At 49.8% G+C, this 23,807-nt stretch overlaps 1 protein-coding gene across 4 annotated transcripts in view; it reads right to left on the minus strand.

Annotated features, from left to right (window-relative positions):
- FMN1 (formin 1) overlaps window positions 1–23,807 on the minus strand; it is a 194,920-nt gene that overhangs the window by 139,151 nt on the left and 31,962 nt on the right. The gene's annotated exons all lie outside the window — the stretch shown is intronic.

The following is a 23,807-nucleotide window of genomic DNA, read 5'->3' on the forward strand; positions in this document are numbered from 1 at the left end:
GCTCTTTGGGGCAGGGCCTCCTTTTCCTAATGTTGTTACTTTTGTCTACCGCGCTTATTCCCATTGTGTTTTACAGTATTATTATGTCACGTGTATTACTGCTGTGAAGCGCTATATAAAGATATACATACATTAGGCACACCAGGGACATACAATACCCTGTTTTCTAGCAGAGTTTAATTTTCTTTTCTTATAGTTTTTTTAAAAATTGGTTTTTAAGCATTAAACAACATTATTACAACATTACAACACAGAAAGAAGCACAGAAAAACATACTTTTGTACAAAATTAGTTTTAGTATTGCTCATCATACTTATTTCAAAATTCAACACATTAACACAAATAATAATAATGTTAACACAAATTATAATAGTATTTTCAAAGATTAACATCAGAGCTCTCACCACACAGCCTCCTAACAGAATCTGGCATAAGATTCCCCAGTCACCATCTCCCCATCAACAGTATATAGACAGCAGAGAGTTTCTAACACTGAAAGTCAACCGCTGTATCATTTCTAGCCTGCCAGACATTTCCTTCTGCATTCAAACCATCAGCTAATTCGTTTTTTTGCAAACGTGTTACAGTGAGTGAGGGAAAACATCACGATTCCGGGAGCAACAGTACTAGCCAAGCAGCCCCCTTATTGGGAGGAGAAGACACACACAATTACATGCACAATTAAAGCATTTCAATAAGAAAAAAAACTTCAAAACTAAACCCAAATACAGACACATATATAGCCTCACTCACCCGCACTGCTTTGCTGGATATGAGAAAGGACCCCCAGCAGTTACAGCATGAGCCCCAACAATAACCCCATGCAATGCAGGACCTCCAGGGGGCGGAAAGGACTAAAAAAGTGGCCGGATTATGAAGCTAGATCAGAAACCAGCCAGGAGGAACACGGCTGGTGTGACCGGGGCGGGGAATATGTAAGCACAGGTCACATTTAGGCCTGTTCTATAGTGCCGCGCGCCTGCTACGCCCTGTGCGCTGCGTCTGGGCTGGCAAATGGCAGTCATTCCAACAACCTCTGTCTTGCAGCTAATGCATAGAGAAATACAGGAATGGGAACAGGAACAGCTGCTGGGGGGTCTCTACTGTGATCCCAATCATCAGGGTGAGGCCAGGACACCCGCACCTTACGCAACATTTAGTCCCCAGAGAGTGGGGACGACAGTGAAATTACAGGCCTTTCCCACATCCTAATTGCACAAATAGTATACAAATAAAATGTACTTTAGATGGCAATTACATTAAACGCATCTGCTGAGGCTCTACTGGATGTCTTAATTTGATTTTCTAGAGATTCATTGTCCACAAGCAGTTAAACAGATTAATCCATTTCCGCCCCTTTGCGATCAGATTTATGCCATTAGTGTACAAGCTTTTAGAGGAGTTTTCACTGTTCTGACAAATCTTGTGTGGCCCTTACTACAACTATATGTATATTATGGACAATACAGAATGACTCTGCTCCACCTATCCCATAGTGTGATAAGGAACAAGAGAGACTGTCCCTGATCTGCTTGGTAACATAACAGGAGTGAAGCGAGCAGAGCAGTAGTGGGAGAGGGGTGGTGTGCGGTCGGCCCCTGGGGTGGGCGATGGAGGCGAGGAGCCGCAGTTCTTCTCTCTTTCCCCCCCCCCCCCACTTTGTATATATATATATATAACCATGCAGCAAGCTTAAGCCTATAGGGAACCATGTTAAAAATGGTTTTTGAAGCAAAAAGTGGCACTGTGTGCTCATTTGCATGTCATTTCCCAGAATCCCTTGCTGCAGTGGAAGTGCTGTGTGCTGGGTGATAATGGGGAAAGGCAGGGTTGTAGACCTGCCTAAGACATGCAGATGAGCATACAGTTGTATTTACATTTGCTTTGCTGTGGAGGGGTTTTGTCACTTTTTTTACTCACCATAACTTAACTCAGTGTGTATGTATATATATATATATATATATATATATATATATATATATATATATATATATATATATATATACCAGCACTGTTCACTCGAGCGGTTACTTCCGCATCAGTTGCGCAGATTGTATCTTGTTTATATATATATATATATATATATATATATATATATATATATATATATAAAAATATCCATAGAAATAGGGGATATATATTAAATGAGATATATATATATATATAGTATATAAACAAGCTACAATCTGCGCAACTGATGCGGAAGTAACCGCTCGAGTGAACAGTGCTGGTAACCGGCGTACTCCGATCATAGAGTGTGAGAGACTCGCTTTTTACTCTCAACTGCTTGTATTCAACTCACACAATGTGAGTTTATTACCTACTTTTTATTTTTTTGTTATATTTTATTAAAAGGTTTTACACTACCCCTGTTTTTCCTTTTATTCCCCACCTATCCCTTTTTGCGAGATCTATCTGCCAGGTACAGTCTGTGGAACAGATACACCGCGATTGCTGTTGGGACTCCATATAAACAAGGATCACCAAGAAATCAAGATCACAGATAGAAACAGACAAGTTTCGGAAGGAGAGTTCCTGAATCCCTGAGTGGATTAAAGGCTGTTATTTGCTATACTAAGTGTACTGCTGCGGCCGAGTTTATTCGAGCATTTGCCCGTTCTCGGCCGCAGCAGTTACCTGGCGCGCGCCGGAGGGTGCCGGGCGCGCGCCGAAGCAGCGGAGGAGAGGCCCGCCGATCGCGGCTTCCCCCTCTCCTCTCCGGGTGCGCCGGGTCCCCCGCAACCCCCTGCCGCCGTCCCCCACATCGCGGGACACCAGGGCTCCCTCGGGGAGCCCTGGACGCGCGTGCAGGGGGCGCAGGCACCCGATGACGCGTGACCGCGCGGCACGCCGAGGGGATGCCACTTGCAAGCCGGGAAATCTCCCGGCTTACAGAACTGGCCACACTTCAATAAAGTGTGTCGCCAGTGTAAGTGCATATCTTACCATTAATCACCTGAATTGCTTAGATATACTGCCCTATGATGTTCCTCTCTTTTTCTCTTTCCCTGCTTTTTTGCGCCTTATATATATATATATATATCTTATACTATATTTGTGAAAGCACTGTATGCCTGTCTGGATGTCTGCATGGCCTCTGTCCCTAGGGGAAATCTCATTGGTCCCTTGGCCCGCCTGCCCCCGCACACCTCTCATTGGCCTGAGGCGGAGTGACGGGCCAAAGGACACACAACACACACACACACACACACACACACACGCTCACAGTGTTAGCAGCACATCTCCCGGTCTCTTGCCCGCCGGTCCCGGAGGCTCCGCCTCTTCCGCCCCGAACATCAGGCTGAAATCCAAGTCATCGTGACCCGCGCGCACCTCCTCCACTCCCCGTGTCTCCCTGTTTCCCGCGCTTTCACCCCCCCCCCCCCCCCCCCGGCGCCGCTACAGTCAGCGGGGGAGCGGAGCGATCGCCCGGGACACAGCGGGGGACTCTCACCTCCCCACGGCTCTCACCACACATAGGCCACTCCCTCACCCGGCGCTCTCGCTCACCCCACACACACACACACAGAGCACGCACTGTGCGTCTCTCCCCTCACACAGGGCGCTCCTCCGGCTGTCTCCGCCTCTCCCCGCGAAAGGCACAGCACCTCCTCACCGGAGCGTCTCAGCCTCTCCGCTGAGGAGCCCGAGGTAGAGGAGGACGGTGGCCGGTACCCGTAGGAACAGGAGCACGGCCGTGTGCAAGGTGAGTAAACGCAGGGGAATGGGTTATTTAACGCGTCCCTGACTCCCCCTGCCCTTTGCCCCCCCTACCCTCCCTGCCCCCCTACCCTTTGCCCCCCTTCCCTCCCTCCCCTGCCCCCCCTACCCTCCCTGCCCTTTGCCCCCCCTCCCCCTGCCCTCCCTCCCCCTGCCCTTTGCCCCCCTGCCCTCCCTCCCCCTGCCCTTTGCCCCCCTGCCCTCCCTCCCCTCCCCTTTGCCCCCCTGCTGCCCCTCCCCCTGCCCTTTGCCCCCCTGCCCTCCCCCTCCCTGCCCTTTGCCCCCCCATCCCTGCCCTTTGCCCCCCCCTCCCTGCCCTTTGCCCCCCCCTCCCTGCCCTTCCACTCCATGCCCCCTGCCCTTCCACGCCCGGGCAACGCCGGGTATATCAGCTAGTATATATATATATATATATATATACAGTGATCGACAAATCACCAAAAAAATCTACTCGCCACCTAGTACCACACGTGTGCTGCTTGGGCCAATAGGAGCTCGCCACGATGTTAAATTCACTCGCCCGGGGCGAGCAAATGTATAGGTTTGTCGAACACTGTATATATATGTAGCCCTTTTTCTGAACCCTCCCAAAGGAACTACTGGTCACTGTACAACACCTGCGGCTCCAGGAGATCTGAGCCTCCGCTAGCTGGGAGCCTCGGGTAACACTCATACACTTACTTAGCACAGCGCCTCCACTTACCCAGGATCCCCGTGATGTGAGATGCCCCTGGGCAAGAAACATCCAACACCAGTTTTACTATATGATATTGCACGGAACCTTATCACTCTATATTATAGCAATATAACCTTAACGTGTAACCTTAGTGGCCCGGCCACTCTCTTAGTGGCCCGGCCACTCTTAGTGGCCTCCGTCCCCTCACCGCGTGCCCCACACACCGTGTCCATATATATTAAAGTGATGGTATAGGTAGGGTGACCAGATTTTGAAAATGAAAAAACGGGACATTTTTTTTTTTTTAAATAACAGTTTATTTATTGTAGTACACTTATACTTACTACCATTAGTCCTTGTTACATAGTTGTGTGTGTGTGTGTTGACCTCACTAATCGCACAAAAAAAACCCAGATGTGAATGATTCTGAACCCCTTAACCAGTGTCAGGATGCCCCCTCTTCACAATTTCTAAAGCCGCAATCCCGCCTGGGATCTTACCTGATCCGCAGTCCCTCAAGGTACTATACTGGAGGGGAGGTGTTCCCTACCTGTCTTCCGATGCCTCCCGTGTGAAAATTGAGTCAGATCTGGAAGAAAGAAGGGTAGGTTACTTCGGTGTAGGTTTACGGCAGTTAAGATAAGACAGGGAGGGTGAGAGAGACAGAGAGGGAGAGGGTGAGAGAGACAGAGAGAGAGAGGGTGAGAGAGACAGAGAGAGACAGAGAGAGAGAGGGTGAGAGAGACATAGAGAGAGAGGGTGAGAGGGACAGAGAGAGAGAGGGTGAGAGGGACAGAGAGAGAGAGGGTGAGAGAGACAGAGAGAGTGTGAGAGAGACAGAGAGAGAGAGGGTGAGAGAGACAGAGAGAGAGAGGGTGAGAGAGACAGAGAGAGAGAGGGAGGGTGAGAGAGACAGAGAGAGAGAGGGAGGGTGAGAGAGACAGAGAGAGAGAGGATGAGAGAGACAGAGAGGGTGAGAGAGACAGAGAGAGGGTGAGAGAGACAGAGAGAGAGAGAGGGTGAGAGAGAGAGAGGGTGAGAGAGACAGAGAGAGAGAGGGTGAGAGAGACACAGAGAGAGAGGGTGAGAGAGACAGAGAGAGAGAGGATGAGAGGGACAGAGAGAGAGGGACAGAGAGAGAGGGAAAGAGAGAGAGAGGGACAGAGAGAGAGAGGGACAGAGAGAGAGGGACAGAGAGAGAGGGACAGAGAGAGAGGGACAGAGAGAGAGGGTGAGAGAGAGGGTGAGAGAGGGTGAGAGAGGGACAGAGAGAGAGAGGGACAGAGAGAGAGAGAGGGACAGCGAGAGAGGGACAGCGAGAGAGGGTGAGAGAGGGTGAGAGAGAGAGAGGGTGAGAAAGGGGGTGAGAGAGATGGTGAGAAAGGGGGTGAGAGAGAGGGTGAGAGAGACAGAGCGAGAGAGGGTGAGAGAGACAGAGAGAGAGAGAGGGACAGAGAGAGAGGTGAGAGAGAGGGTGAGAGAGAGGGTGAGAGAGAGGGTGAGAGAGAGGGAGAGAGAGAGGGAGAGAGAGAGGGTGAGAGAGAGAGGGTGAGAGGGAGAGGGTGAGAGAGAGAGGGTGAGAGAGAGAGGGTGAGAGAGAGAGGGTGAGAGATGGAGGGAGAGAGACGGAGACACACACACGGGTACACACACACGGGTACACTCACACACACTGGTACACACACTGGTACACACACACACATAATGGTACACACACACTGGTACACACACACACACACTGGTACACACACACTGGTACACACACACACACACACTGGTACACACACACACACACACTGGTACACACACACACACACTGGTACACACACACACTGGTACACACACACACTGGTACACACACACACTGGTACACACACACACACTGGTACACACACACACATTGGTACACACACACACTGGTACACACACACACACACACTGGTACACACACACACTGGTACACACACACACTGGTACACACACACACACACACTGGTACACACACACACACACACACACACACACACTGGTACACACACACACACACACTGGTACACACACACACACACACTGGTACACACACACACACACACACACTGGTACACACACACACACTGGTACACACACACACCCTGGTACACACACACACACACACACTGGTACACACACACACACACACACACTGGTACACACACACACTGGTAGAGAGAGAGGGTGAGAGAGAGAGGGTGAGAGAGAGAGGGTGAGAGAGAGGGTGAGAGATGGAGAGAGAGAGATGGAGACACACACACACGGTACACACACACACACAATGGTACACACACACTGGTACACACACACACACACACACACACACTTGTACACACACACACTGGTACACAAACACATACACACACTGGTACACACACACACTGGTACACACACACACACTGGTACACACACACACACTGGTACACACACACACACTGGTACACACACTGGTACACACACACACACACTGGTACACACACACACACACACACACTGGTACACACACACACACACACACACTGGTACACACACACACACACACTGGTACACACACACACACTGGTACACACACACACCCTGGTACACACACACACCCTGGTACACACACACACCCTGGTACACACACACACACACACACACACTGGTACACACACACACACACTGGTACACACACACACACACACACACTGGTACACACACACACTGGTAGAGAGAGAGGGTGAGAGAGAGAGGGTGAGAGAGAGAGGGTGAGAGAGAGGGTGAGAGATGGAGAGAGAGAGATGGAGACACACACACGGGTACACACACGGTACACACACACACACATAATGGTACACACACACTGGTACACACACACACACACACACACACACACACACACACACTTGTACACACACACTGGTACACAAACACATACACACACTGGTACACACACACACTGGTACACACACACACACACACTGGTACACACACACACACTGGTACACACACTGGTACACACTGGTACACACACTGGTACACACACACACACACTGGTACACACACACACACACACTGGTACACACACACACACACACACTGGTACACACACACACACACACACACACTGGTACACACACACTGGTACACACACACACTGGCACACACACACACCCTGGTACACACACACACCCTGGTACACACAAACACCCTGGTACACACACACACCCTGGTACACACACACACACCCTGGTACACACACACACACACACACACACACACACACACACACACACTGGTACACACACACACACACTGGTACACACACACACACACTGGTACACACTGGTACACACACACTGGTACACACACACTGGTACACACACACACTGGTACACACACACACACACACACTGGTACACACACACACCCTGGTACACACACACACACCCTGGTACACACACACACACCCTGGTACACACACACCCTGGTACACACACACACACACTGGCACACACACACACACACTGGTACACACACACACACACACACACACACACACACACACTGGTACACACACACACTGGTACACACACACACTGGTACACACACACTGGTACACACACACACACTGGTACACACAAACACTGGTACACACACACACACAGACACACCAGACACAGACACTGGTACACACACACACACACACACACACACACAGGTACACACACACACAGGTACACACACACACACTGGTACACACACACACTGGTACACACACACACCCTGGTACACACACACCCTGGTACACACACACACCCTGGTACACATACACACCCTGGTACACACACACACCCTGGTACACACACACACACACACACACCCTGGTACACACACACACACCCTGGTACACACACACACACACACACACACACTGGTACACACACACACACACCCTGGTACACACACACACACACACACACACACCCTGGTACACACACACACACACACACACACACACACACACACACTGGTACACACACACACACACACACACACACACACACACACACACACCCTGGTACACACACACACACCCTGGTACACACACACACTGGTACACACACACACACACTGGTACACACACACACACCCTGGTACACACACACACACACACACACACACACCCTGGTACACACACACACCCTGGTATACACACACACACACCGGTACACACACACCCTGGTACACACACACCCTGGTACACACACACACACACACACACACTGGTACACACACACACACACACACCACACACAGATACACATACAGACACACCACACACAGGTACACACACAGGTACACACACACACAGGTACACACACACTGGAGTACAGACGGAGGCAGCCACGAGCAGGCGGCTCCCTGCCTCGCCCTACACCCACCCCGCACCCATCTCCCGCACCAAGGGGGGGGGGGATGGGAGCGCCGGGACGCAAAGGTACAAACTGCCGCCCCCCCTCCCCCGGCGGCCAGCCTATCACCCCGGGTTCTTGGGGAGAATGGGGGGACATCGCGCAGCCACCACTGACCGCCCCCGCGCCCATCTCCCGCACCAAGGGGACCGGGGGGGTGCCCACCTCCTATCACCCCGGGCGGGCAGAGGGGGGAGACACTGTGCAGAGGAGCCAGGAGCGGGCAGAGACACAAATGCCACGTGTGCTCTGCCGCAGGAAGCGGAAACCCCGCCCCCAGGCACCCTGGTCCTGACCCCCGCCCCCAGGTCCGGACCCCCGCCCCCAGGCACCCTGGTCCGGACCCCCGCCCCCAGGCACGCTTATCCTGACCCCCCCAGGCACGCTTATCCTGACCCCCCCAGGCACGCTTATCCTGACCCCCCCCAGGCACGCTTATCCTGACCCCCCCAGGCACGCTTATCCTGACCCCCCCAGGCACGCTTATCCTGACCCCCCCCAGGCACGCTTATCCTGACCCCCCCAGGCACGCTTATCCTGACCCCCCCAGGCACGCTGGCCCTGCCCCCCGCCCCCAGGCACCCTAGCCCTGCCCTCCCCACGGCACCCTTCCTTCCATCCATTCCCACATGCCGGGCCTTGGTGAAGGATGATGCCGGGAGGCGGGGCTTAATGCCGGGACGCAGGTGATTGGCCAACAAGGTAGGAAACTGCCAGGGGGGGGGGGGGGGTCATTTAAAAAACAAAAATGCTTACCAGCCGGGCTGCTGCAGTCTCCTCCTCCGCGCCGCCGCAGACTCGCGCACAGCGCACCGCCGCAGACTCGCGCACAGCGCACAGCGCACCGCATCTTACTCGCGCACAGCCGGCGACGCAAAAAAAAAAAACGGGAACACAGGGAGGAAAAACCGGGACATTTCCGGGACACACAGGAAACCGGGACAGCTCTCGAAAAACCGGGACTGTCCCGGCAAAAGGGGGACGGGTGATCACCCTAGGTATAGGCTCAGTTCTTTAACCACTCGCTCAGTGTTCCTAAAGAGTTTAGCCTAAGGCAGGATCAGCGCCTGTTGACCGGTGTTGGTGCACTTGTTGTTATAGTACCTGCCGGTCACGGCGGTGACCGGTACCTCTTCGCAAAGGGTCAGATGAATCAGCGATCTGCCTCCTGGGTCTCAATGTCCAGCCTTCTGGTCCCAGACGACTCGCCAGCAGACCTGCTCTGCACGCTTGTCCCTAGCTGGTACTCAGTAAGGGTGATGCTCGATACTACTATAGGCCGTCCCTGCAGCACAGCAACCTTTGGTGCCTTCAGGGAACACTCCTAGGGGCCTACGGGGTAGCCTGTCCTATGCAGATGGGTCACTGACCCCTTGCACCCACTCTACCTCTCCCTTCACCACCCGGGTCCCCTCTGACTAAATTCCTAAACCTGCAGCAAACACACTGCACTCACACTGAACCTGCAGCAACCGCACTGCACTCACACTGAACCTGCAGCAACCGCACTGCACTCACACTGAACCTGCAGCAACCGCACTGCACTCACACTGAACCTGCAGCAACCCACTGCACTCACATTGAACCTGCAGCAACCGCACTGCACTCACACTGAACCTGCAGCAACCCACTGCACTCACTCGGTACCTGCAGCAACCGCACTGCACACACTGAACCTGCAGCAACCCACTGCACTCACACGGTACCTGCAGCAACCGCACTGCACACACTGAACCTGCAGCAACCCACTGCACTCACTCGGTACCTGCAGCAACCGCACTGCACACACACTGAACCTGCAGCAACCCACTGCACTCACTCGGTACCTGCAGCAACCGCACTGCACACACTGAACCTGCAGCAACCCACTGCACTCACACGGTACCTGCAGCAACCGCACTGCACACACTGAACCTGCAGCAACCCACTGCACTCACTCGGTACCTGCAGCAACCGCACTGCACACACACTGAACCTGCAGCAACCCACTGCACTCACTCGGTACCTGCAGCTACACTGCACTCAACCGGTACCTGCAGCTACCCTGCACTGCACACACACACTGTGCCTACTTGTCAGCGCTCACAGCACTACCAGCCGTGACACTGACAAGCCTGCACCCTCACACACCTAAGGGCAGAGTCCCTAACCTAGGGGCTGTCCCTCAGTACTTACCCCCTACCCTGGTGGGGATTGGGGCCTGCCTCGGATCTGGGGAACCTTACCTGGTGTAGGAGCCACTTGCTCCCTACACCCTTCCTCCCCCTTCCTGCTCCCAGCTCCAACTGCCAAACGTGGTCCCCGCAACATTGTAGCCTTCCTCCACAGGAGAAGCTGCAAAACCCTATTTGCTGTCTGGCTGCACGTGATGTGGATGAAAGGGCAATCCCCAGAGGCTGCTGGGAATTGTAGTCCACTCAGGACCTCTTTAGCATTGGAACCGCGTGTGCTACCCTTACTGCGCCTGCGCGACCAACGCGCACGCTCGCGCAACCTGTCATGGCGGCCCCCGCTAGCCGGGTGCACCGCCGAGGCTCCGGGGACTCGGAGCGCTCCCTCCTCCGGCCCCCACCCTCGCGCCGTGCCGATGGGTCATTTGCTGCCTCCGGCGGCATCCGCGATCGCTCGGCACGCTACAGAGGGGGTCTCTGGAGGCAAAATAAGACCGGGGCTACATATATATATATATATATATAATATATATTGCTCTGATACAGGCTCCTGTCCCCTTGCCCTAGCTCGGACACAGATCCCTGTCCCGCCTCCCGACCCGCCTCCGCCCCACAAGCCCCCCTACCAGAGCACATGCTCTGTCTGAGGGGCAAGAATATGAAACGCAGCCGCTTGGTATGCGAGAGGTGAACATCAGCACTGGAGAGCGCGGCCACTCTCCACTATAAACACAGCCTAAGGTTGCGCTTATTGTGCCTTGCGACGGTGTCGCGATGTTGCTCCTAAACAAATACATGGACTCCGTCGCAAGCGCTTACAGTAAGCACGACCGCGACGGAACGACCAAAAATCTTGAAGCCGGGTAAATTAGATTTTTTAGAGACAGTCACCACATGTGACTGTCTCTAAACCAATCAAATTGCGCGGGCCACCCCTTTTAGTGACGTCACTGGCCTTGTCGCCAGCGACGTCACTAAAAATCAAATTACAACTTTCGCCAGTGGCGACGTCATCGGTCGCGTCGGCAGCACTATAAGCGCGGCCTAACAGACAGCCGAGAGACTCTTTCCCGCAACTTTTAAGTATCCTTTGTGTAGTACACACACACACCTTAAATATTTGACCCTTACCAGGCCTGCAACACAACTACACGCCATTTTGAGATAAGACCTCCAACACAGTGCTGGCAATAATATTGGCCTAAGTGGCTACCACATTGAACAATGGGACTAATATAAGGGACGCAGCGTCCTCATTTATGGTGTACTGTGAGATATATTTCTTAAGCAGAAAATGTTTTCTTCTGCCGTGTTAAAGCAGCAGTCCAAACTGCCATTTTTCCCCCTTTAATAGGTGCATCAATAAAATCCACACAATTATAAGTAATTAACCAAGTTGCCGATTGATTAATCGGCGATGATTCGGCTCGGGGGTTCACTAAATGACTGTCAGTGCAGCAGAAGAGGAGCAAAGATGCAAAGTTCCGTGGGGAAGATCATGTGACCAGGCAGTCACTAGATACAATTAGTGCACTGCTAGAGAGAGGGCAGGGCTCAAAAAGGGGTTTGCCAGAGCCTGTTTCAGAAGAGTTAGGGGATGTGACTTTGTAAATGGTTGCCATAGAAACAAAAAAGGTTGTTACATTATAATACATTAAAAATTTCATTATTAGCCGTTTAAAAAAAAAATGCTACAAGTATTTTCTCAAAGTACAGAACTGATTTATTTAAAAAAAAAAAAAACACATGTAGGCTATTGCTTGGTCTGCAGCTTTAAATAGAAAGTGTTTTCTTCTGCTGGGTTAAAGCAGCAGTCCAAACTGCTTGTTCTGCAGCTTTAAGGTTGTCATGGGGTTAAAGCACCGGTTAATATATACACTCCATTCTCATCTGGGTACTAAAGGAGGACAGTGCCCCACCATAGCACATATAGACTTTGGAAATAGACGGGTTGCACAAGGTTTGGGACGGCTTAATTACACCCTCTACCATATCACAACTAGTCCACGTGGAAGAAGCAACAGCATATACTCCAATAAGCTACTGTATAAAGGTTTATATATCCCTTTATACAGTATAAAAACAATAATGCCTGGTTGCTATTCAGGATATCTTGGGGAGGGCTGAGGCACAGGGCCCTATTTCTAAACAACTAGCTCCGTTCCTCAGCATTGAGGAATCTATTGTCCCTATGTTCCACATACTCCAAGATTCAGAAACGCCTTGCGAATCCCCTGGGTCGGCCGATAGTAGCCAGCACCAGTTCTATCTTTGACCCCATAGCTATATTGCTGGATAAATTGCTACTTCCCTTAGTCGTTAGGGGCCAATCTTATATTCAGGACACAACTCAGTTCCTCCATAGACTTAGGGAGTAACCACCCGTGACAACCAAGACAATCTTCACCAGAATACATCAAACCCAGCACATTTCTGGAAGGTCATCAGCAATATATTGCAGCCGTCTAGCCATCAACCACCATGTAATATCATTAAGGATGATATTACTCTGACAAATCCCACTGACATTGCAAATTCATTCAATGAATCCTTTGTTGGGTGTGCTACTAACTTATTAGCAAAACGCAATCCGAACTAGAAACATAAAGCTCAATCTGGGAGTACCCCTATAGCTCACCCTCTCCCAACAATGTCCACAATTTGTCCCAGTATCTGTAGAGGAGATTACACAAGCGCTCCTCAAATTAAAACTAAGCAGCCAATGTGAACCTGACCTACTGCAATCTAAATTTCTACGACTTGGTGCGCCAGCCATTGCCAAACCGCTTGCCTCCTTAATCAACTCCATCCTGTCTGCAGGCCATATCCCCAAGACATGGAAAACTGCCAGAGTTGTCCCAATCTTCAAAAGTGGGGACAAAAACACTGTCCCAAACTACAGGCCAATCTCTCTTCTCCCAATACTATCCAAAGTCATGAAAAAAATGTGTTCACTCCCATTTAAGTGTTACTATACCAAGACATATTTCCCTTGCTAATTCCTTTCTAGCTTTCGAACCCAAACACTCCACCATAACTACCCTCCTAAAAGTTTGCAATGAAATCCAGTGTGGAATGGAACTCACTGGTGCAATATTCCTAGATTGTACGATGGTTATTGATACTGTTGAACATGCTATCTTGCTAAACAAACTCCAGTGCTCTGGAATAGGAAAACATGCTTTAAACTGGTTTCATTCCTACCTATCGGGTAGATCCCAACATGTGTCTCAGGCTCTAACTCCAACCCCTTGGATATCACCTGCGGTGTGCTGCAAGTCTTTATTCTGGAGCCCCTACTCTTCTCAGTCTTCAACAAGGATCTTCCTACAGCTTGTAAGGGAGCTTTAATACACATGGACGCGGATGACAAAGCCTATATGCACACAGCCCTAGCCTCACTGACCTTGAACATGTACTTCAATCTGATTTTTTTCAACTTGAAAATTGGATTTCTCCAAACTGTTTCTAAACACAGACAAGACTGTAATAATGGTATTTGGGACCAATAGAACAAAACAGATAGAGTGCGCAAATTATTATTTCTAATGTTTAAACCCTTCACCACCCTTGTGTTAATTTTATAACATAATACAACCTCTAAATCGATGGGTGATCTGCAGCTATGTGAACAGGGGTAAAACCCCTAGGCAACTGAAACACAAAAAAAGACAAGAGCGCAAACGCACATAGTGAAGTTTGTAAAAATATGGGTGTATATTATTTAGGGTATAATATCTGCGTACATCAGATTAGTGGGTAATAAGCATTTCATGTGCAATACATGAGTTTACCACACGCCGCACTGCCGCCTCCAGGCCTCAGGAGTTCTCTCTCACAGCATCCAGGACAGGCTACCACGGTTGTAGTATGGAACCTCCGCTGCGGTGCCTTATCCTGATCGATATCCTTCCCCAATCGCTGCCGTCACTACCGCTCACTCCTCGGATCTGCCTCCGACTGCCACTGCACCTCAGAGCACTGTGTTGGTAGGTCACGTGTCCCGCGGGGTTTTGCGACCGGCCGCAAAGGGAGGTTGGGGCGTAAAGCGTGATGGTAGCTTTACTGCAGTATGCCGAGTGCAGCTCTTTGCATGAAATCAGTCCAATGGAGATAAACCACGCAGAGTGTGGAGATACAGTTCTAGGACTTTTAAAAATCTTATCCAACGCGTTTTGAAGCATAAGCTTCTTCTTCTCCCTGAAGAAGACTCGGCATACTGCAGTAAAGCTACCATCACGCTTTACGCCCCAACCTCCCTTTGCGGCCGGTCGCAAAACCCCGCGGGACACGTGACCTACCAACACAGTGCTCTGAGGTGCAGTGGCAGTGGCTCCCATCAGCTACAGGCTGTCTCCACCACTCACCTGGCTGACTCCCACTCTGGGCACCTGAACTTATCCCTGGGCTCGCTCAGACAGGCCTCCGCTCCACCTCTTGCTCTCATTGGTCCTCCTGCATATATAACCCCAGTCTGCCCTCTCCTTCCTCGCTCTGCATAGTTCTTCTGTGGCTTCGGTTGTTCGGTCGTCTATGCCTGGCTCTCCTCTGTATTACAGCTTCAGTTCCTGTCCCTGCCCCCGTTGGATACCCTTGGATTTGATCTTGGCTCTCGTTGACTTCGTGTACCTCGCTACTCCCTGGACTCAGCTTTGGACCTTACTACGCTGCTCTCTCCTGCCCCTGACCTACGGCTCTCGGATCTCTACCCACGGACTTCTGGCACCCCGGACACAGCAAGTATCAAGTTAACCCTTTCTCACCAGGCCCGGCAACGCATCATACCACACTCCGGGCACGCCCTCACTGCTGTGGGTGCGTGTTATACCCTTACCCACCTCAGTATTGGGGACTGGACAGGTCTGCGGGCATTCAGGCGTTACAGTATTACTTCCTGTAAAACATTTGATAAATAAATAAACTATCGATGTCAACAGCCTCTATATGTCCCCATGCAGAGGGGATGGAGGCTAATGACTTCTATTTAAAACAGTTGAATACTCTTACGACACAGGAAGCGAACTTCGCATTGTTTCTTCTTAAATTGGTTCTTTATGAAAATTATTTCCTATTTGAGGATCATCTTATAACCAAGTGAGGGGTACGGCCATTAGTTCGAACGTGGCACTGTCCTATGCCAACATTTTTTTTGTACAAATATTTTTTTATTGAGTTTTTTTATTGAAAGTAATACAAACAGTATTCATAACATTCTATAAAGCAGTCTTCATGGGCTCCGTATAAAGCAGTCTTCATGGGCTCCGTATAAAGCATTCTATCTTCATGGGCTCCGTCGGCCCTGTGTGTTGATTTACTGCTATTTCAGATGATTAAAAACACAATACAAATAAAATTAAAATAAAGAAAATAAAACATAGGCAGTTAGGGGGGAGGGGGTGTGTTCCAACTCACTTCCTTTATCTATAATTAGTTCCTCTCTAGATTAGCCTGAAGACCCTCTAGGTTTGGGATTCCCAGCATGGGTTCCAGGAAGGCAGAGTCTTTCCATCAGCATTACTTCCCCTACTCTGTTTATGACCATTTGTTTGGAGGGGGCGATGGGCATTTCCAGGCTGCAGCTATTGTCAGTATATGTGAGATCATGCGTTTGGTCGGAGTATTAGTTTCTTCGATCGGCTTGGCCAACACATATACCAGGGGGTCAAGTGGGACCATCAGATCCGTAGTGTCTTTTAATATTTCCATTATCATTCTCCAATATATCTGTATTGCTGGGCAAACCCACCAGATGTGGACCATATTGTCAACCTGCCCACACTCCCTCAACATTGGTCTGAGGCTTCTGGGAAGATTTGCTTTCATCTTGAGGGCGTTAGATATCACTGAAAAATTATTTTATAGATGTTTTCTTTTGTGATTGTGAAGATGGATGTTTTGGCCGTGTTATCCCATACATGTCTTCCCAGTCAATTTCGATCCCCAAGTCGTTGGCCCATCTGACCATATATCTATGGGCCGGGTATTCCCAGTCACCTCAATCCCTGCATAAATTCTTGTTATCAAACCCTTCTTATACTGTGTCTTTGCATAGGACTTCGAACTTAGCGAGTCCCGGCAGCCCCAACCTCCCCAGGGTAGACAGGATAACGTGTGTTATTTGTATATATTGGAAGGGTGATAAGTCTGGAAGTTGATCAATCTGCTTGAGCTCTTGGGGACTCAGAAGTTTTCCCTTATGGAAAAAATCAGTGAGATTTTAATTATTTTTGAACTGGACGAAGTTGTTCGAACCTATTCACGGTGGGAAGTCAGGGTTGCCGAAAATCGTCAGGAGCTGGGAAACAGGCGAGCTGAATTTATATCTTCCCTTTACCTTGGACCAGAGATTCATAGTGAACTTTTTTGGTCGTGTCCTTTTTATCCGATCGCAAGAACATATCAGGTATTGGGAAGTCCTTCGTATATTTGGATTCAATTTCCACCCAGCAATACTTGGCCGGTTCCGCGTTCCACACTACAACTTGGCGTAGCTGGGCTGCGTGGAAGTACCTAGTTATGTCTGGCACTCCCATTCCCCCTCTTTATCTAGAGGCCAGTAGGACCGATCTAAGGATTCTGGGTCTCTTTTCCAGCCATATAAATTTGAAAATGTGGTTTTGTATACAGTAGTTCTCAGTTCTTTTCTTGGAATATGTATTGGGAGGGTCTGAAAGTGGTACAGATTTTCCCAAATAGAGTAGGGTAATTGCTCTGATAAAAGAATCGTAGTGTTTAGAGATATTGATCCAGAGATATTTAAGACAGTCATTTCGCCATTTGAATTTACATTTTTGTTGTAGGCTTTGGAGTTCAGGGCCCGGAAGGGACAGGTTCAGGGCCTCTGACTTGTACCTGTTTATTTTGTATCCTGATAGTCTTGCAAACTCGCCCAGGGACTGTATCAGGTTTGGTAATGAGATCACAGGGTTAGCAAGTGTCGGTATAACATCATCTGCGAAAAATTATCTTGTATGTTCTATGTCCAATATCTATCCTCTGGATGTCCGGGTGAAGTCTGATTGCACTTTCTACTGAGCCCTTAGCAGCAACAAAGAGGAGAGGGGACAACGGACACCCCTGTCTTGTGCCATTTTTAATACTTATTGACTCGAGATTATTGCCTGTTGTAAGGATCCGCGCTGCAGGCATACCCGCTGCCAGCGCCTCCTTAATTATCTTACATGCTGCCCAGGCTCCCCGGCGGTGTACCTCGCTCCTTGCAGCTCCCTCTACCGCTGCCCCCACACTTCCGGGTCGCGCGCGTCACCCCTACGGGTGCGGCAGACCCAGGCTGCCATTTACTGGCGCCGGGCGCCTGACTCTGCCCCCGATGATGCAGCGCACACTCCACGCGCTTCCCTGCCTCTTCCCTGTCAGGTCCGCCCCCCAGGCCCTTCTTCCTATCAGGCTCTTCCCCGGGCCGCTCCTCCCCTTGCTGTGACAGGCCCCAGCTTCCCAAACACTTCCCTCCTATCAGGTGTTTCCTCAGAACACTCCTCCGTTCCTCCCCTTCCTCTGATAGGTCCCAAACCCCTACTTAGTCTCCCCTCACCATTACCGCCTTGCTTTGCATAGCTTCTGTATCCCTTGGTGCTGTCTGCTGTTGCCTGGCCCCATTTTGTCTTTCAGTCCCTGTTCCTGTCCCTGGATATTCTGCTGACCTCCCTGGATATTGACCTTTGGCTTTGGACTTCGTTTATGCTGCTCTCTGGTACCCTTGGACTTGGCGTTGGACTCCTTACCTTGCAGACTTCTATATCCCTTGGAGACGGCTTACGGACAATCTACTTCGCTGCTCACTCCACGACCCAGGCTTACGGACACTCAACTACGCTGCTCTCTCCATTCGACGACCTTTGGCTTACGGACTATACCTACCACCGCAGGAGTTAGCAAGTACGGTACTCTTTCTATTGTTGTTACCCGGACCAACTACGCTACTTCCACACTCCGGCCATGCCCCCGTTTACTGTTAGGTGTGTGGTATTATCCCTTTCCACCTCAGTCCCGGGGTCTCGTCTGGCTTGTGGACAGGCCGAGCGTTACACCTGGTAGTTTAACCAGGGCTTTGGGAGAATGATATAGTGCTCTGACCCCTTCCAGGAAAGGCCCAGAGAATCCAAAAGATTGCATGGTTTTGTCCCGGAAACCCCAATTAATCATGTCAAAGGCCTTCTCTGCATCAAGCAAAGAAAAAAGGGGTGATGTAGAATAGCGCTAATGATGAAGTAATAATCAATAAACTCTAAATAAGAGCAACCCCCATGGGGTCTGAGGCAGCCTGGTGGGACATCGATAGTACAATCAGATAATAACCAGAGACAAAAAGAAAGAGATACCAGCGCCTAATAAGTCCAATTAGGTGTTAGTCCTGGATATCCAGATGGAATAGTTCAAGTCCCTATAATGACAGCTGAGGAAGTATGCGCAAGCGCACAAAACGCGAAGGGTTTTTTCATTACTGCTGGACGATTTGACGCTAACAGAACTGAGTGCTGATCCTCTGGAGCTGAATTAAGAAGAACCTCCGCTCGAAAATCCCGCCGAGAGTCCCGCCCACCAGTGACGGAGCATCCGGTATCTGGTATCCGGTGACGTCACTTCCGGTTTCGAGGAGCACGGTGCATGGAGGAACGTTGCGGTTACTTCAACTTCTCAGCCCAGGGAGGACAGATTACAACCGCCTATTCGGCGCTCATTGCTTGTGTTCTAGAGCCGTCCTGTGAGTAGCTTTTCAGTTTTACTCCACCGGACTGGCTCCATCAGTGTCTCATCGTTCCACATTTTATTATTTTATAGTTGTATTAAACAATTTTTATTTTCAGCTTTGCGTTTGTGTGTCTTGTCTGTGCTGGTTTGTGAGTCTATGTCTGTGAAGATTTTTTGTTAGCTGTGTTGCACTAAATTCTGTGTTCTTTTCATTTCATGTTCCACACAATACGGAGGAATTTACATCTGATCAACCCTTGATTACAAGCTGTCATCATTGGGACTTGAACTTCTCCACATCAAGGCTAAGTAGGATCGCTTTATTTTTTTTTAAATGGATTGTACATGGACTATGATATTAATTATTTTTCTGATAATATCTGATGCTTGCCTGCCAGTTATAAAAACCAACTTGATCTATATTGATCAGTCCGGGCAGGATTGGGTTTAGTCTGTTTGCTAGAGGTTTGCTATAAATTTTGATGTCCGAATTTAGTAGGGATATGGTACCCCGAGGGAGTCTGTCCGAGCATCCATCCTATCCGGTTAACCAGCTCAGCTATTCTCTGGCTCCTCAGCAGTAAACCAGCCGCCCACCCCGACCCCCCCCCCCCCCCACCCCACCACCCAAATAGCAAGCTCCCGACCGCGGGAGACCACGGCCCACCACAGCAAGGCCAGGCCATTTTGCCTCCCGAGCCGAGGATCGCTCTCACTAACCATGACGCTGGTTGAACAAACTGTGCAGGGGCAGGTCGTCGCCCTATAGTTTGATGCCCCTGCCGCTGGCCTCATTCAGCAGTTGCTCCGCTCCCTCGCCCCAGGCCATTCCAGATCTCAGGCGCTATCCCCGGAGTATATCTCCCTATGTCGCCTCCACGAGGCTCGTGGGCTGTCTGACTGGGTCACAGATGAACAAGAGGTAGGTGGTCTTATTCTAAACCTTCCATTTCAATTTTGGGGTCGGGTCTGAAGGGTCTTCAGCAGTTAGCCACAGTGCCGCATCATAGGGTAGAAGTATAGGTGAGAAAGGAGGGGGGGAATCCTCCCCGATCTTACAGGCTCTGGACTCGGCGTCCCTGCGAGGGCCCGTGGTTCAGGGAGTCCAATCTCTCAGATGCTCGCAGGGGAGCTCCAGTGCGGCCTGGACCCCTGCGACGAGTTGGATATCTCCGATGGCGAGATCCCAAGGGTATGTAGGCATCCCTCTCCTGGGTAACGCAGTATGGTTTGTTTTCCATTTTTAATCACCATCAGTTTGAATGGGAACCCCCACCTATATTTAATTCTTCTTTCCCTTGGAATAGAAGTGATCGGTTTCTGTTCTCTTCTTGCGACCGTAATTTTGAATACAGTAGGTCGTTGAATATTTGTAGAGTGCTATTTTCAAATGGTATATCTCCAATTTCTCTACAACCATTTATTAACTTCTCCTTTGTTGTGAAATGATGCAGTCTGACCATCATCTAAAACAAAACAGTGTTCCTGGCGCAAAGTGATAAAACAGTTAATATGTGCAAATGAACCCAGTGTTGGTTAGCCCTGAAAAACACATAATACTGTAACTCCAAGTAGAAGATTCTCCAGGTCAGCAGACTCTTTGTAGACCCTCATATGAAGAAACACAAATGCATGGATTATAGTGCATTAACATTTACTTTAAGATAACAAACAACACAGAGGGGATGGTAACACACTCACACTCTCCCCTCTGGTAACACACTCACACTCTCCCCGTTGGTAACACACTCACACTCTCCCTGCTGGTAACACACTCACACTCTCCCCGCTGGTAACACACTCACACTCTCCCGCTGGTAACACAGTCACACTCTCCCCGCTGGTAATACACTCACACTCTCCCCGCTGGTAACACAGTCACACTCTCCCCTCTGGTAACACAGTTACACTCTCCCCGCTGGTAACACAGTCACACTCTCCCCGCTGGTAACACACTCACACTCTCCCCGCTGGTAACACAGTCACACTCTCCCCGCTGGTAACACACTCAAACTCTCCCCGCTGGTAACACGCTCACACTCTCCCCGCTGGTAACACGCTCACACTCTCCCCGCTGGTAACACACTCACACTCTCCCCGCTGGTAACACACTCACACTCTCCCCGCTAGTAAGTAAACAAGAAGTGACTTTGGACGCACTTCAACCCTTCTCCTTAGATAACAGCACCCGATGCGACCGCTCCACTTATCAGTCAGGAACAGACCGTGATTGCCTCTGCCAGCGTCTCTCACCCGCAGTGGGGGCACTCCGCCGCGTCACGGCCGTCTCAGCAGTCTCCTTCCAATCAGGGCTTCTCAGGAGTTTGGGTACAGTGGCCTCAAAGCATCAAAAAAGGCCCAACATGTTTCACCGGACTTCATCTGGGGTCATGGTAAATGTAAATGCTCTCTATCCTTGCATGTGTTTCTTCATATGAGGGTCTACAAAGAGTCTGCTGACCTGGAGAATCTTCTACTTGGAGTTCCAGTATTATGTGTGTTTCAGGGCTAACTAACACTGGGTTCATTTGCACATTGTAACTGTTTTATCACTTTGCGCCATGAACACTGTTTTGTTTAGGTTTTTTTAATTTGCGGTTTTGGGGGAAACCGCTGGTGTTTAGGCTGCAGCTTGATTATATCACAATATTTGTTGCGCTTTATTATAGTTTTTTTCACAGTCTGACCATCATGTCTCTGCACCTTTTTGGATCTTCAATTCTCAGCCCCAGGGCCCTGGAGATTCATTCTTCCAAGTACGGCCTTGTTATTTCACCTCTATATCCCTCGCTGCCCTCCTGGGCCTTCAGAGTACATGTCTGCTTTTCAGCCTGGGCCTGATCATTTGGCTTCGCTGCATGTTGGGAGCCCCCCAAAAAGTGGCTAATCTCCTGTGCTGTCGGTTGTTTGGACTTTGCTGACATCCTGGAGCGTTCCTACACCTTTAGGATGTTTTTCTGAGTTTTTTTGTAATTTGGAAATTTGTTTAGTTTGTATTGTATGTCTTTATTTATATAGCGCCATTAATGTACATAGCGCTTCACAGTAATACATGTGGTAATCAAATAATTAACAGATAATATAAATAACAGGTCATGGGAATAAGTGCTTCAGACATAAAAGTAACATTAAGGAAGAGGAGTCCCTGCCCCGAGGAGCTTACAGTCTAATTGGTAGGTAGGGAGAACGTACAGAGACAGTAGGAGGGAGTTCTGGTAAGTGCGTCTGCAGGGGGCCAAGCTTTATGTATCATGTGTTCAGAATATCCACAGTGCTATTCATATGCTTCTTTAAGCAAGTGTGTCTTAAGGTGGGTCTTAAAGGTGGATAGAGAGGGTGCTAGTCGGATACTGAGGGGAAGGGCATTCCAGGGGTGTGGTGCTGTCAGTGAAAAAGGTTTGAGGCGGGAGAGGGCTTTAGATACAAAGGGGGTAGAAAGAAGACATCAATGAGAAGAACGCAAGAGTCTGGGTTGTGCCTAACGAGAAATTAGGGCTGAGATGTAAGGAGGGTCAGAAGAGTGTAAAGCTTTAAAAGTGAGTAGAAGAATGGAGTGTGAGATGCGGGATTTGATCGGAAGCCAGGAGAGGGATTTCATGAGGGGAGATGCTGAGACAGATCTAGGAGAGAGTAGTGTGATTCTGGCAGCAGTGTTGTATTATACATGCGAGGGTCACAGGAACTCCCTCTTAATGTATAAATTCCCGATGATGTCACAGGAAGTCTCCCTATGCCAACATTTTTATGAATTACTTTGGAGGAGAAATTTGTGTACAATAATCCTCTGCACACACAGTTTGCCACTAGCTGGTTAAGATATATTGATGATATATTTTTGGAAAGACTGGGCCACGTTGGTACCCTGGTTCCTTGACGAACTGAACATGGTGATTGCAATGATCTCCTTTTCTATACAATACATCAATACATCCAGGTCTGTTGCCTGGATACAAAGGTCTATATACAGGGGGTCACAATACAGACTGATCTATTAACTAAAACCATTGATCGTAACACTTCTACACCATGCCAGCTTTCATATGCCTA

Source organism: Ascaphus truei, chromosome 9, assembly GCF_040206685.1.
Source record: "Ascaphus truei isolate aAscTru1 chromosome 9, aAscTru1.hap1, whole genome shotgun sequence".
In the NCBI taxonomy this organism is placed as follows: domain Eukaryota; kingdom Metazoa; phylum Chordata; class Amphibia; order Anura; family Ascaphidae; genus Ascaphus; species Ascaphus truei.